This window comes from Amblyomma maculatum, chromosome 4 (genome assembly GCF_055883805.1).
Source record: "Amblyomma maculatum isolate TAMU_Amacu chromosome 4, ASM5588380v1, whole genome shotgun sequence".
Lineage (NCBI taxonomy): Eukaryota > Metazoa > Arthropoda > Arachnida > Ixodida > Ixodidae > Amblyomma > Amblyomma maculatum.
Window position 1 is genome coordinate 139,187,085 of NC_139347.1, and position 15,028 is coordinate 139,202,112.

Sequence of the window (15,028 nt, forward strand, 5' to 3'; positions counted from 1 at the left end):
TGTCTCGTCTTTTGGCTGGGGCAGTATGAACCCATACCAACGTGCCCAGTCGTCAACCTTGTTGTATTCCTATAGTACCGTATGCATGCACAATAGATAAACGTAACCCCTTGCATATATCACTGAATCTTCCACTCTAGAAGAGAATTTTGTGCACAAGCATTTTACTGTAGTTTTTCTCTGTGGAGCATTGTATTTCTAATTCTATGCTTCTCTTTTTATGCTGTTACTCAGCAACATATGAAGTATTCCTTGTTTGTTTCTGTTACTTGTGCATTTGACTTTTCCTTTTATTATTCGAAATAACTTTCTTCCTGCTGTTCTGACTAGTGTTTTCGTATGCATATGCAGTCCTCTTGATGCTTCATTGAGCCATATCTGGAGACTCCCTGTTGCCGTGGTCTGTGCAGACAAGTAAAAACTAGGCAACCTGACTTCCGGGACAAGTAACAGTGGGATGTAGCTGCATGGTTTCTTCAGCATCCATGTGGATTTCTTATAAAAGACAGGTATTTCTCCTATATTTGACTTTCATATGTGATCAAGATTTTACCTTGGTGACAAGCTCTTGAAGGAAAGGATGGACATTTATGGCACTTTCTTAATTTCTTACTCTCGGGAATACACTATTACGACTTGTTAACTGCATATGTAGCAAAAATTATGTGTGACTGCATATTCCAGCAGTAAGCTGCATGATTTTTTAAGGATGAAATAATTTTGCTCCTATTGTCGGTAGCCTACTACAGTTGAATCCCGCTATAACGAAATTCACGGTGCACGAAAAAAAATTCGTTCTCGCGGAACTTCGTTATCGCAAAAATTTGACGTGAAACGCAGAAAGAATTGCCCAAGCAGCAGCAAAGGCGTTTAATGCCAAAAATCTGTAAGCTTGGTTTGCTTACGCTTCACGGCGAGCAACGCCGTCACGCGATTTTCGCACTCGGTCAGCAAACCCATTGCAACATCGTCGTCTCGGACAGCAACGAAATTCCTGATGACATCAAAAGCGTCCATCACCTGTACGGCGGTTGCCGCAGCCGGCGCTTCCTGTACGTCGTCGTCTTCTTCATCGGAAGAGTCCTTATCATTCCGGGCAGCTTTTATGATCTGCTCATCACTCACATCTTCGTGAACAACAACACAAGCGTCAGCGCCGATGTATTCGTCGAGCTCGAGATTAGGCGGCACGGTTCCTATTTCTCCCAGCGTTTTCCAGGCGGCCGCGATCCCCGGAGCCGGTGACGCCTCTTCGTCGTCGTCTGTAACGCCTGGTGTTAGGCCAGCAGAGTGTACGGGTCGACCTTCGGCAAATCCGGCGTGCCTGAAACAGTTCACAATTACTGAGTGCCCCAGTGTGCTCCAGGCAGCAGACATAATCTGCAGTGCCACGTACAAGTCCACCTTCGTGTCTCGGCCGGTTTCAGTGTTAAAAAGCAGCCGCTGAATTAACCTCCCGCGGTAAGCGCGCTTCAGGCTAAGAATCACGCCCTGATCGAGAGGCTGTAAGACAGACGTGCAATTGGGAGGGAAAAACCTCAGCTCCGTGTTAGTGAGCTTGACTTCGTCGGAGTGATGCGCTGAACAATTGTCCAAAAGCAAGCAAACTTTACGGCCCTGCCGCTTCATGTCGCGGTCGAATGCCATCATCCACTCGGTGAAAATAGCGCGGGTCATCCATGACTTGTCGTTCGCCTTGTACTGCACAGGTAGGCTACGAGTTCCCTTAAAACAGCGCGGCTTGGCACTTTTGCCTATGACTAACGGCGGACGCTTGTCCGAGCCATCCATGTTTGTGCAAAGCAGCACTGTGATGCGTTTTTTGCTGTGTTTGCCGCCGTGACAGCGCTGCCCCTTGAAGTCGAGCGTCCTAGCCGGCAACATCTCGTAGAATAGCCCGGTCTCGTCGGCGTTGTAAATGTCTGCAGGCGCGAAGTTGCTTAAAATTCCGGCCATATGTTACTCGCCTTCCAAGCAGCTGCTCCGTCCACGTCTGCTGACATTGACTCGCCCGCCGCACAACACTTTTCCAACGATGTTATGGCGGGCCTTGAAACGGTTTAGCCAGCCAATGCTGGCTTTAAAATCATCAATGCCAAGTAGGCATGCATAGTTCAAGGCTTTCTGCTGGACGATGCTTCCGGACAGGGGGACGTTGCTGGCTCGTGCTTCCACAAACCACGCATGCACTGCTTTGTCCAACTCTTCATGGAGGGGCCGCGTCACCTTTTTGTGCTTCGAGGATGTGCCTGAAGCAAGTGCCATTCTCACGCTGTCCTTATTGCCTAGAATCGTTGACAGCGAACTTGCAGGAATTCCGAAGTCTTCAGCAATTGCCGCTTTCTTCCTTCCGCTTTCTGCTTGGGCGATTATTTGAGCTTTTTGCTCAAGGGAAAGAGTTTTGCGTTTTTTCACTTGCGTTGCCATCATGTCCTGCGGATGAAAACTCGTCGTTGTCGAAGAGAAAGGCAGCGAGTGATCAACGCGACCACGACACAAAGCCAAAATGGCGGAACTGCAATCACGTGATTTCATGCTTAATGTGGCTTTGGATTTGACTTGGACTTCTCGCCAATAAAACTAGTTTCGGTTTCGATTTTGAACGCGAAAATTTCGTTGAAGCGGAAACGCTCTGCAAAAATGGTTCGTTGTGCAGAGAAATTTAGGCCATTAATTCTTATAGGATACTCGCGGGGAATAAAAAATTATTCGTTGTCGCGGAAATTTCGTTGTGGCGGTATTCGTTGTGGCGGGATTCAACTGTATTGACGAGCCAAAGTAGGCAATATTAGGTACCAAAAAGTGATTATGCGGGGCCGGATGGGTTTTAATGAGACAAGCTCTCCACGTTTTAAGCCTTTGTACAGGGCCAACGTGTCTCCCTGAATGTGTCTGGGACACATGCAAGTCTTGTATCCTCAAAAGGACCTTGTCTAAATTTAAATAAAAGTAGCGCCAACCTATTTTGAGTACGACCAGTTCAGCAGTAAGCTCAAAATTGAAGCAAAAAGGCATTCATGTCCTGTGCGATGTCAGTGCACGTTAAAGAGCCCCAGCTCGTCAAACGCTCAAGTCCTCCCCTACAGCATCTCTCATAGCCTGGGTTGCTTTGGGATGTTAAACCACATAAACCAAACCAGTCATTTTTTACCACCCCATATGACTTGTCTTTCCACGTATCTCCAAAAGATAGTGCCTACATAAGACTTGCCACTATTCCTGAGATTACCTAGATTATTATGTATTTATGTATTTTGTGATTATGTAATTTTCCTCAGTGGAGCATTGCGTTTTCAATTCTGGGCTTTTCATGCTGTCACTCAGCAACCATATGAAATACTCCTCCTATGTTTCTTTTACTTGTGAATTTGACTTTTCCTTTATTATTCAAAAAATCTTTCTTCCTGCTGTTCTGACTAGTGTTCTCATATGTACATGCAGTCCTCTTGTTGCTTCATTCGACCATATCTGGAGACACCCTGTTGCCATGGTCTGTGCCGACAAGTAACAAGGCAACCTGACTTCCTGGACAAGTAGCAGTGGGACGTAGCAGCATCCATGTGGACTTCTTATAAAAGAAAGGTATTCTAAATTTTGCTTTCATATGTGATAAAGATTTTACCTTGGTGACAAGCTCTTGAAAGGAAAAGATGGGCATGAGTGGCACTTTCTTATTTTCTTACTCTCTGGGAATACACTATTGAGACTTGTTACCTGCATATGTAGCAAAAAGTATGTGTGACTTCATATTGTAGGCTAACTATATATACTTCATCATTCCCTATTATCGCTCTTGTATCCCCTAGGTGCTTGGTGTAGCTGGTCTCCTTCAGTAATTACTTATGTGTGTGTGTCATCTGCTATGGCAAACATAGCCATCACTCAGGAAAAATGGGAGCAAACAGGCATAGTGGCATCACTTGCTGGTAGCATGCACCAAAATGTATGTATACATACTGATACGTTGCCGCTCAACATGTGTATTTGCTTGATGCAGCAAATGGCAGAGGAGAGAGTATCTGATGACCAAGCATACTGGCGTGTAAATTTGACTCCTTTGTTTCCTGGGCCCCTATTGTGATAATGTCGAATGATATAGAGGATCAAAAGGGATACAACTAAACACAGCAATAGTCTCTATCTCCTGAGGGTGTTTTGCAGGTACTAGTTTGTACAGGAAGTGGTTGGAAACCAGTTAGCATATTTTGAGAAAAAACAGGCATCTGAGTGAAGAGAGATGTATGTGATGATAGCACAAAGCGTGCGAAATTGGCAGAAAAATTTTGAGCATGTATATTTCTTTTCTAGGTGACACCATGATAAATTTTGATATGGCTGGTACATCAAACACACAATGTCGTTGCCGTCGGAAACGAAGTATTTCTGTGTCAAGGGTTTGTGCAATAAAAGAAGGTATCAATTTGCATCTGTTTCTTTCGCCACTCTCACTTTTCACGAAATATTACATGCATGTGAATAGTGAGTAAAATACACGTTATTATTGGACACTTGAAATATAGTTAGCATAACACAAGGTATTAATACTTTGTATGAACACGATTCTTTAAAATAACGGTGGCCAATTATCGGAACACAGTCGTTACAGTGTCCATGTACGCTATCAATAGGCTAATCATAGGAGGTATAAATGCGTTCTATGTAAATACATTCTATTCAATCACGGTGGCCAATTGTCGGAAGGGAGATCATACATAGATCATACGTGTTCTAAAGACTTTCTTTTGATGGTCGATAGCTTCTATGATCATATTGTCTAAAGACATTGCATAAAGTGATCATAGACATTTTTGTAAGGGTGACGTCACGACAGAGAGACGGGGGACCGGCTCGCGCCGTCGGCTGCGGTTGCACGCTGTGCGGACCACGTGGTATGGTGACGTCACACCACGTGATACGCTGACGTCACGACAGAGGAGAGACGGGGGTCCAGCTCGCGCCGTCGGCTGCGGTTGCACGCCGTGCACGTCTGTGTTCTAAGAGCTTTTGCTTTGCGTACATATTCGCGTAGTGGCAATCGAGTATCGTTGGCCTGGGGGACGACATGTTCGTTGTGCGTGTCGGTAACACAGTTAGATTAGAGATGAACGAGTCATGCTATTACCTGTTTAAACCGTGTAAAAGCACGTGTAACCAAGGAAAGAAACGTTTAGCCAAGTGTAACCATGGAAAGCCGAGTTTAGCAATCAATATGCTTCGCATCTGACCAGGCTTAACCAAGCTAAGCCTCAGCCATTTTTTTGCCTCAATCTTTGAAAAGCTAAAACAGCTGCGCTCAAATTCCTCATAAGAAAGTATCTTAATTGTCGCCAAATTTTTTTTAAGTATGGTTCAGATTAAATTACAGAACATAGTAGATGATCTGGGGCAGCGACGACGTGATGCTCTCTCACGCAATGTGCGCTCTTATAATCGAGCTTCATCGCATTCCATTCTGCCGCCGCCAATGCCAGTTCTTCATTCCTCCTTGGTGTTTTGTACTGCAGAATGATAACAAGTCAACTGATTTACGACAACCAAGAACACAAGATTCGGCGTCGTCACTTCGCAACCGAATTATGGGACAAGACGGCCGCTTGCCATAAGGTTCCATCAGGATTTATGTTGATGCAGGCATCCAGACCTGTGACGTGACAACAGCAGGGACAATGCATAAGTTTCAACTACCGGAACCTCCATCTTTTGCGTGGAGTTGCTGGCTATTCAAAATGCGCTTCTCTCCGTGACCACCGTTCCCATTCCCACGACCCATATTGCCATACGCGCAGATGCCCTTCGGGTGACAAAGCTATATATACTTAGACGCGTCAATAACAGCACATAAATCTGCCAAATATACACCGTCTAGCGACACTTACTCCGCAGCCAGTAATGGATTTCGCGTGACCTAGCTCTGTTCCCAAACCCATGCGGATTCTGCGACCCGTCTTTTCACCCCACCCTCGTCATCGCTAAAGCACCCAGTCTACCCTAATTTTACGCCGTACACGTGCTCTCATACCTCTGTGTACGGTAAGCCTCCCGGTCCGCGGTCTAACCCGTGCATAGGAGGTTGTGCTTGGGAGGATTCGAGTTGGGGTGGCCCTAATACTTGCAGTGACTCGAAACTGGCCTCAGTTTTGACATTTGTATCTTTACCCTGGGTGTCCCATCTGCAAGTCGAGATCAAGGAAGATAGTTTTGTATATCCACCTTGGTCGAGATGCATACTGAAGCCGATATCAATTACCTGTTGTGGAAATGTCCAGCGCTGAAGTCGACGCGGATCCGCCGCATGGTTGCAGCTCTATGCTCCCATAGTTAAAGTATCAAGGGGCTTTACCCATAGTCCGTCGTCATATGCCATTTGTACGCAGGAACATCATATATCTTTCACTCCTGGACTTCGTTACATCAGCAAACCTTTTCTAAGTTATTTCACCACACTCATCCTTATATCTTTTATGCCCTGAGGCAATTAAACATCGCAAAAAGGTATATAATGGCAGTGATTAATCGGTACAGTCATTGTCATGAGTCATGATCAGTGTGTTTTAACTGGCATTATTTAACGATCATTGAGTGTCACGTAGCTATGAGTATCACGTGACAATGTCACGGGACAGTCGATTCGCATGAACATGACTATGAGAATGCCACGCGACAGCAGCGATGCGTATACCGCCAATCTCACACTTGCAACAGCATTGCAACAATCGCGTAAGAAACACCACGCGGCAGGAGCGATGGTGTACCATCCAATCTCACACTTGCCGGAGCACTGCAACGAACGCGCGCCAAGACACGGCCAGTCTCGAGGCAGAGCGCAATTCTAGAGCGTGCGCTCTCCCTCGATCGAGAACGGCCGTGGGCAAGGAAAGAAAATTTCCCCTGCGCGGCACCTGCATGGCACCTGCGCTGGCCCTGCTAGCAAAATACCGTGTGTAGCAACAATAACGCTCAGACTTTCGGATTTCTCCAGCGCAGATGCTGCAGTGCTCTTGGAACTCCGTCCGGGGGTCCCACTCTGGCAGCGCGAATGTGCCATTTTAGGCAATGTTTGCGTGAGCATTCTGCGCGTTGTTCTTTTTCGAACATCACAATGTAGGCATCATTCGAAAGCTTAATATACTCTCTGTCAAATGATGTGCGCTGCTTTAGTGTGTCAACGTTATCAACTGCATGAGAGGTGGTTTTGCAGATGACAAATTCGCTAGCGTCGTTGATATACCCTACTTCGGATTAGTTTGATGAAGAAACTGCTGCACTTAGAACAGTTTCCTTTGGCCTACACATAGAATGGGTACTTCTATTATGAAACGGGGAGCGTAATTAGTTTTAATTTAATCAGTATTTGATCGGCAGCTTTTTAAACATGGTAATGTTTGGCTATTTTGGGCACGAATATCTGCGCTTTATCAACGTGCACAGCAGTAAAATTTTTACCACTTCGGGCGCACATTATAATAGTTGAGTGTACGAAGTTTCATCGAAATTTATTCGCTAGTTCGTTTTTAATTACCTTTCCAATTAGAAGATTTCCGTAATACTGCCTCACATCGCTTAGCTTGACCAGAAAAACCGCTCATTCTACAGCCTAGGAATCATGCATGGCGAAACTAGAATAGTCGTTATTTGTGAAAAATGATCGCAAATTGCGCTTTATACAATTAGCACGATTATACTGAGCCTTCAAATATAATCAATTTTTCGTACATGACATTCAATCAAGAAGGCCGTCATACTCAGCAATGTGAGCCTTGTTTGAGTTGGCTTTTTTTAATATTGTATTACTGTAAAATAAAGTTAAAATAAGAAGCACAAACCATGATGATAATTAGTATTTGCACCTGTATTCGGTCACTAAATGATGATGACGATGATATAACGGTCGTGCCCTTTGCAACGGGTGGACGTCGGGCTAACAGAGTCCGACCAAAATGGAAAATTAAAGTACAACACCAAAAAAAGAAAACAGTATGTGCTGTGCTAGTGGTGCTCCGGCACCATCAGTAAACACCATGCACCACGGCCCACCACTCAGCCAGGCGGCGCTTGCAGGCTGCTACTGCTGGCGGTTCCACGGTCGCCATCTTGAGAGTAGTTCAGATTCTGCCACTAGGCTACGCCACTAATCCATGACTAAGGAATTGAGTACCCAGCCCTCTTGGCCTGCGCTGCCTAAGGCTTTTCTTTTGTTGATGCGTGGGCTTTCAAAGATTTTGTGGCTCCACAGCGGCGTCCAGGCAGAGAAGGGGAGGGCTTTTTTCTTCGTCCTGCATAGCAGGGGCTGCCTCATTCAACTGCCTCTTCACCCCACCGCACCGCTACTTCGAACAATACTCGCACTGACGACGGGACAAGAGCCTTCCCTCTACTGCCTATACTTCGTCTCACAAGATGTTTGCAGCACTGCCAAAGGCAGAGGCACCACGGCACAATCAGGATCACGCGCACTTCAATAGGCAATTGTGCTCCTACGCGCCTCTCGCCCCCTAACTTGATGTGGGGTGACAGTAGGAGCACAATTCTCTATTACAATGCGCATAGGCGAGAGGCACTTCGGAGCACAATTGCAAGGGCTCCTCTGCTTTTTGCAGTGCTGCAGGTATCTTGTGAGACGAAGTACAGTCAACAGTCGTCCCTGCTTATTTTTAGTTAGTAGCAAAAATTAACGTGGTTTCTCTTTTCCCAAGAACTCCATCCCCTTTGTCGAGAGTGATATCGAAGGATCGCTTACACATTCTTCTTTGAGTTCTCTTATTTTTCTGTCTTCTACAATCCCGCTTGTCAGTTGTTCTTTATTTCTGCTTATGAGTTTGCAGTCTGAAGCGGCAGAAACACTACTCGTTACAAAACAGTTGCCAGTTCAAAGCCAAGCCGAAAAGCGCGAAAAATTCCGTACTACCCTATCTTCCCGGATATCGCACAATCTGAAAAAAAAAGAAAAAAAATCGATCCGCGAGCAGATGTACACGTTGTTTTCAGCTGCTGATAAACTAGCGAAACTATGTAGGATGACCGATCCGTTGGCTCTCAAGAAACAAGGATGCACAAAAAAAGCCCAATAAAAACCTTGTTCAGTGTGCGGAGGGCGTTGTGTATTCCTTACCGTTCTCTTGTGGTAAGGTGTAGGTAGGGCAGACCGGGAAGTGCTTAAATGAGAGATTTTGTGAACACAACAAAAACGTTGAGAACAAGAGAGGTAATATTGCCGGTCACTATCTGGATGCCACCCCATCTTCAGGCTGCAAGCTACTCATAAGCAGAAATAAAGAAAAACTGATACGCGAGATTGTATAAGTAAAAAAAAATGAGAGCTGAAAAAAGAATGTGCAAGGCGATCCTTCGATATCACTCTCGACGAAGGAGATTGAGTTCTTGGGAAAATAATTTGTGCGATTATGTGGTAACGTGCGTCGCGATAGCATGCTGGTATCATGTTTTGTCTATGCATTGAATAAAATGAGTTGAAAGTTAGCGCACGTGCTGCCCACTCTCTCTCCTTTTTTTTTATTGTCCATGTCTCAAAAGGGCTGTATTTCTTTGACGATGAACCAACTCGCGCGAACATCCACCCTGATCATAATAGTCATGCCTTCTCTCCGTTACCTAACCTCGTCAAATATCGCCACGAGGGTTTTCCACCACGCCTTCAAAGAGGTCAAATGCGAATTTCGAGCGCTCCTAGCTCCATCACGAACCTTGGACCGCGGCGCCCCTTAGTTACGATCGTTTATAGGTTCACAATCAAATCACATTCGCTTGACTCTAATATACATGGGCATCCTTATGAGGGGGTCCGCACATTCACCTTATGAGGATTTGACTCGGTGATGTGAGAGAGAATCAGCACTGAAAAATTAGTGAAGGCGAGGATGAAGGAAGGCAGAGGCGGGGAGGTGAGGGAGAGGCTGAGAAAGATATGAGGGCGATGACAAATGCTCCACGAGAGGCGTAGTTTCTGTCGCAAAAAATGTAGCCGGCGAACGAGACACGAGTGGCCAGCACATTCCCTCCTCCACTGGTACTGTTGTAGAGAAAACAGAAGCAGTGGAACGGGGCACAAGCGCTGCAGCCAGGCTTCGATGAAAAAATAATAATAATAATAAAAAACAGTAGAAACGACAAAGGAGCAGGAACGAAAGCTACGAAACCACCTCTGCGCTTGTGATGATGAAAAGCCTAAAAACGACCATTTTTATGATTTCCGACCCAAAAGGTTGCTGCAAAGAGTCCCCGAGACCGATGTTTCCAGCCTCACAGAATATGACGGGCATGGTGAAGTACACAGGACCTCTGTTTCCGACCGCTAACGTCTCTTTGTCGCTCAGGGAAACAATGAAAAGAGCAAGTTTAGCAAAAAATCGCGCAAATAAAATAAACGAGTCCGTCCAAAAGAAATGGGACGTGCCGAAGAAACGTTGAGCACAGAAGACCGAGGTCGGGTCATTTAGCTGCTACGACCCTGCCAACCATTTTTTGTTGTTGTTCCTCCCTCGGCTGGACTAAGGGCATGAGTAGTTGACGATGATTGAACGGAACTGCGGCGGCAAAGTTAAATTTATTCACATTTTTGTAACATTTTTTCCAGTCCTGCCTAAGATGTGGGCTGATACTAGTAAATAAACTACAGTTTAGCATCCGATGCATTTTCTTATGAGTTTCAGAGCTAAGCAGAATTTTAGTATTTCTTTTACCACTTTTATCTTTGCTGTGAGCTCGTAAAGTCTTTATATCACGCAACAAATTTATGCGGCACGTAACAACCTCTATACTTCTCATTCAATAATTTCCATAGCATCAAGCTTTATTTTTCCTTCGAGGAATTGCATGATACCAACCCTCTAACGCGCAAGACTTCAACGCCTCACTTTCAGTGTAAGGCTGACTCGATGATATGAATGTAGAGAGATTTCGCGTTGCCTGGATGCATGTCTAGCTGGTAGGTTGAAATTATGACAGCACTGTTCTTTGAATGGCTGATTCCGCTTAGTCGTTTCTGTGCAAGGAAAGAGGCCTCTCTGTTCATCGGTTTCCCCGTGTTGAATGTACTAGCGGTTATTCGCTTCTCGTGCGAGGAAGCCTCATGAGTAGCGAAATGCCTGCTTTTGCCAAACCATAGGAGGCTATGGCCAAACACAAGCATACATCCTGTGTGCTACAAAAAAACAAGAAAAAAAAACTAAAAACCAGTAACGAAAGTCACTACTTGTACTGTACCGGGAGCATGTTTCGCCGGGGTACAGTGTTCGCTGTAGCCAGGGCTCACCTCAGCTGCACGCGCGAGAGCTTTAGCCGGCGGCGCGTTTCGTTCGAAGACGGGCTCGGCACACAAACAGTATTACACACTGAATGGGAGGCAATAAATACATCACAAAGCAAGCAAGTGTACACTGACAATGGATCTTTTTCAAGTAGCGCTACTGTGCATGCGCGCAGCCTCCTCGGACGCCATTTTCGCTGGGATGCCATGCGAAAATAGGGGGAGGACTTCGCGGCATGTTCTTTTCCAGGAAACTTGCCTCAACAGAGAAGACGCGGCCAGGTTCGCCAGCTTCCTGTTGTCATTGTAGGGGAGGGGGGAGGGGGTATGTTCACAGATGACTCACGCGTCTCCACACAGGCTAGACAAGAGCAGCCCTACACTCAACTATTGTTTGGAAAATTGCACAAATCCTTGGCAACGCGTCCCGTCAATAGTACTTTGCCTAAGCCCACAAGAAGGGTGTCCTATTGGAAAAAGGTCCATTCGCGGAAGTCGCGAGACTCGATTCGTAAAGGAGGGGGAGACCCAAACCATACCCCAACCATTGTTCGGATTTCCCCCTCCGTGACAAATCCGTCCCAAGACGTTCCACTATGCCCTTACTCAAGTCGACCGCGTTTACATGTTTTCTGTAGCAGGGTCGAAACCAGTCAAACCACCCGCGTACCGGAGTTCGACTCGACCACTCTACCCGACCCGACCCGCACGTGTGTATGTCCCTCGCTGGATGGAAAGGGCAGAGTGAAAACGTTGTAGAAATATCATACCCTCTCGTAAATACCCCTCGATTCAGGGTGTTTGTAGTGCCACGCTCGTAATTTTTCTAAACTGCGACATTCTTATTGAAGGTACATTTCATAGATGGCGCTACCTACTAAATTTATCGCGCGTGGCTCTGCTATTTCACTATTATTTGTTTTTTGTACACTTTGTAGTTGATTATTGTTACCAGTTGAATAAAGGAAGGAAAGCCCGGAACTTTAACAGAAGAAAAAAAGACATGGACAAAAATTTCATGAAGAGCTCGCGCGCTTCAAGCGAACCACGTAAAAATTAGCTGAAATCACCCTGACCGTGCACATTCCTCGAGAGTCGTAGAGCAAAACCGATGCTTATCCTCTGACAGCGAAGTGTAAAGTTTTTCCACGCGAAATTTCAGCACCGCCAAAAGCTTATTACTTGAACAGTTTAGCATTTTCTTTCAGCCATTTTACAGAAAACGCTAACTTTAATCACAAATAACTTTTACACTAAATGAACCAGACAGCTGATATTTTCAGGAAAAGGCAAACCCTGCACGGCCTCCAACTGTGCAAAAAATCTCTGCAGCAGAATGCATATCTTGGAAGTTATTCTATATACAATTACCTGTTTTATGCACTTTTCAAAGGCGCGTAACTGATAAACTAAGCTGTACAAAATAATAAAAATACTTAACTTTGTTTATTAACATCTGATCTTTAAACATCTCGAACGGTTTTTCTCTAGGTGCAAAAGGTTTTGCACAATTTTGCATTTCCTGAGACAAGTAGAGCTGAAAAGCCGTTTCTTACCTTAGCGTTTTTCTTTACAATTTAAACATCTTTGCAGCTATTTTTAAACCAAATGCACCATTCGAAAGGAGAGAAAATAAGCTTTACAAAGATATTAAAACCACATTTATAAACTAAACGAGTGAAGCACAGTACACGTATGAATATCACCAAAAATGTCGTCTTTTCATACCGTACTGGTATGACGCGATAGTCACACGCACGATGTGTTTCACTTTTTGTTTTCTTATTTTACATTTTCTTCTGTTTCTTTGAATTTTATGTACCGATACATTGGATTTCCATTCTCAGCAGCTACGCATCTTTCATTTTTAATTATTAGAGTTAATTGTTCAATCAATCACATATGCTGTATATTTTCTAAATTAGCATCATCAAGCACTAGTTTTTCATTGTGACCACTTTGGCTCCTTTTGAACCCTTTTCTAGCTTCCAATTGTTCATTTATTAATTGATCAGTTACACACGTCAAATTTTCAAAATTAGCGCCATCAAGCATTGTATTTTTCATTCTGAGCATATTGACACCATTGAACCCTCTGCCTCCAATATTTCATTTCTATTGATTATTTCAATAGAAATGAAATGTATATATACTATACATTTTCAATAGCATCATCATGCACTGGCTTCATCATCTGAGCATTTTGACACCTTCGGACCTCACTTTTTCGAATTTGTTTTCATTTCTTCATAATCAATTAGTTGCAATGAATTCATTAAATTATTATCGCTTGTCACACCACGAACCATCATCAATCACCAGAACTATAAATTAACATGTGAATTTTTTACGCAGCCCCCGATTATTTCAGACACACGATGCCGAGAACTACAACTACAGGGTCTTGAATATTTGGGGGCTGGGTTTTAAAAAACTCCTATGCAAAATCTACAACCCCATTCGAGTTGAAATTATGTTCACAAAGTAGCAAAATATGGTCTACGTTATCTGATAAGTGATTCAACATCGGTACTTGCCTAGATTTCCCGGAATCGACGGAATATTGATCTCGGTGGCGTGCACAAATTTCGCAGAAGCGAGTCGAGAAGCTGCGGTAGGGTGCCTCGATGCGGCGCTGGTATCGAGGCACCCTAAGCTGCGGTAAAACCCCTTGATACTTTGAAAGTTACGCCAGCGATTGAACTTTGCCGCCGCCGCGCTACCTCCTCGCCTCCTCCTCGCCCCATGCGCGCCCCTTCGCTGAAGGCCGGCTCTCCGCCCGATTTCCCGAGCGACGATTGGTCTCCCTGCCGTTGCCCTTGGAAACCGACGCGCGTCCGGCGTTTTCCTTGTGTTTTCTTTTTCCATCGCGCCATTTTTCTCCTAGTCTCGGCGAGCGAATATTGCGCGCTGTGCTTTTATTGCAGCGTGCAAGCTCTATGCCGTGCTGTTGCGCGTACAACTGCAGCAAGCGGCCTGAAGATGGTTATGCGGTATTCATGATATCTCAAGGCAAGCGTGACGGCTTGCGCACGAGTCAATGGATTCACAAGATTAGTCGAAAGACGTTTATTCCTAGAAAGAACAGAGTTGTTTGCGACGTCGGGTGCCTTTCTCACTCCCCGTAATAACGCGTCACCTGACGCTGCGTTTTTTATTCCTGCTTGCTCCTCAATATTTTTGTGGCGGCAGCATGTTCATTGTATAAAAATAAAGTTGTCCTCTGCAGCATGCTGAATATTCTGCGAGGCTCCAAGGCTCCATCATTTAACACGCTTCGACTTCTGTGCAGTCAGAAACAGGGCGCTATAATATGCTTTTTGCTGTCAGAGATAACTGGAAAATTACAGTCTCTCGATTGCATTTGTCGCGATTATGCTAGGATCCCTGGCCTCCTTCACTAAAAATCAAAATTCGGGCTTGTAGAGGAGCTAGCCTTTCCAGCTTGCACTTGTAGTGTGCGTCGGTTACTCGGGAGCAATTAATGCTGGCCCTGAAATACTCTTTGGCAAGTAAACCCGAGGTATTGCGGGTAATCTGCACTAGTTAGGTCGTACGGCATTTTTTTTTTTCAATTCTTGAATGTGTTGCCACGCTTCGACGCACGCGTGGGTTAAAAAATATGCGTTCGTTTTATCAGGGATACGGCGAATGTGCAGGTGGTGTTCATATGATCACACACGCTTCACTTTGACCATGACTACTAGGCGTTGGCAGGTTAACTTCGCTTTGAAAGCTGGAGCTCTAAAACCACGATTCCGCGTA

The 15,028-nt window shown here is 45.0% G+C and overlaps 1 long non-coding RNA gene across 1 annotated transcript; it reads left to right on the forward strand.

Moving 5' to 3' along the window:
• The first annotated feature begins 221 nt into the window (after positions 1-221).
• Positions 222-4,414, forward strand: LOC146193152 (uncharacterized). Its single transcript, XR_014706785.1, has 3 exons — positions 222-509; positions 3,442-3,582; positions 4,309-4,414. It is a non-coding gene; the product is annotated as an uncharacterized LOC146193152 (long non-coding RNA).
• Positions 4,415-15,028: the final 10,614 nt, after the last annotated feature.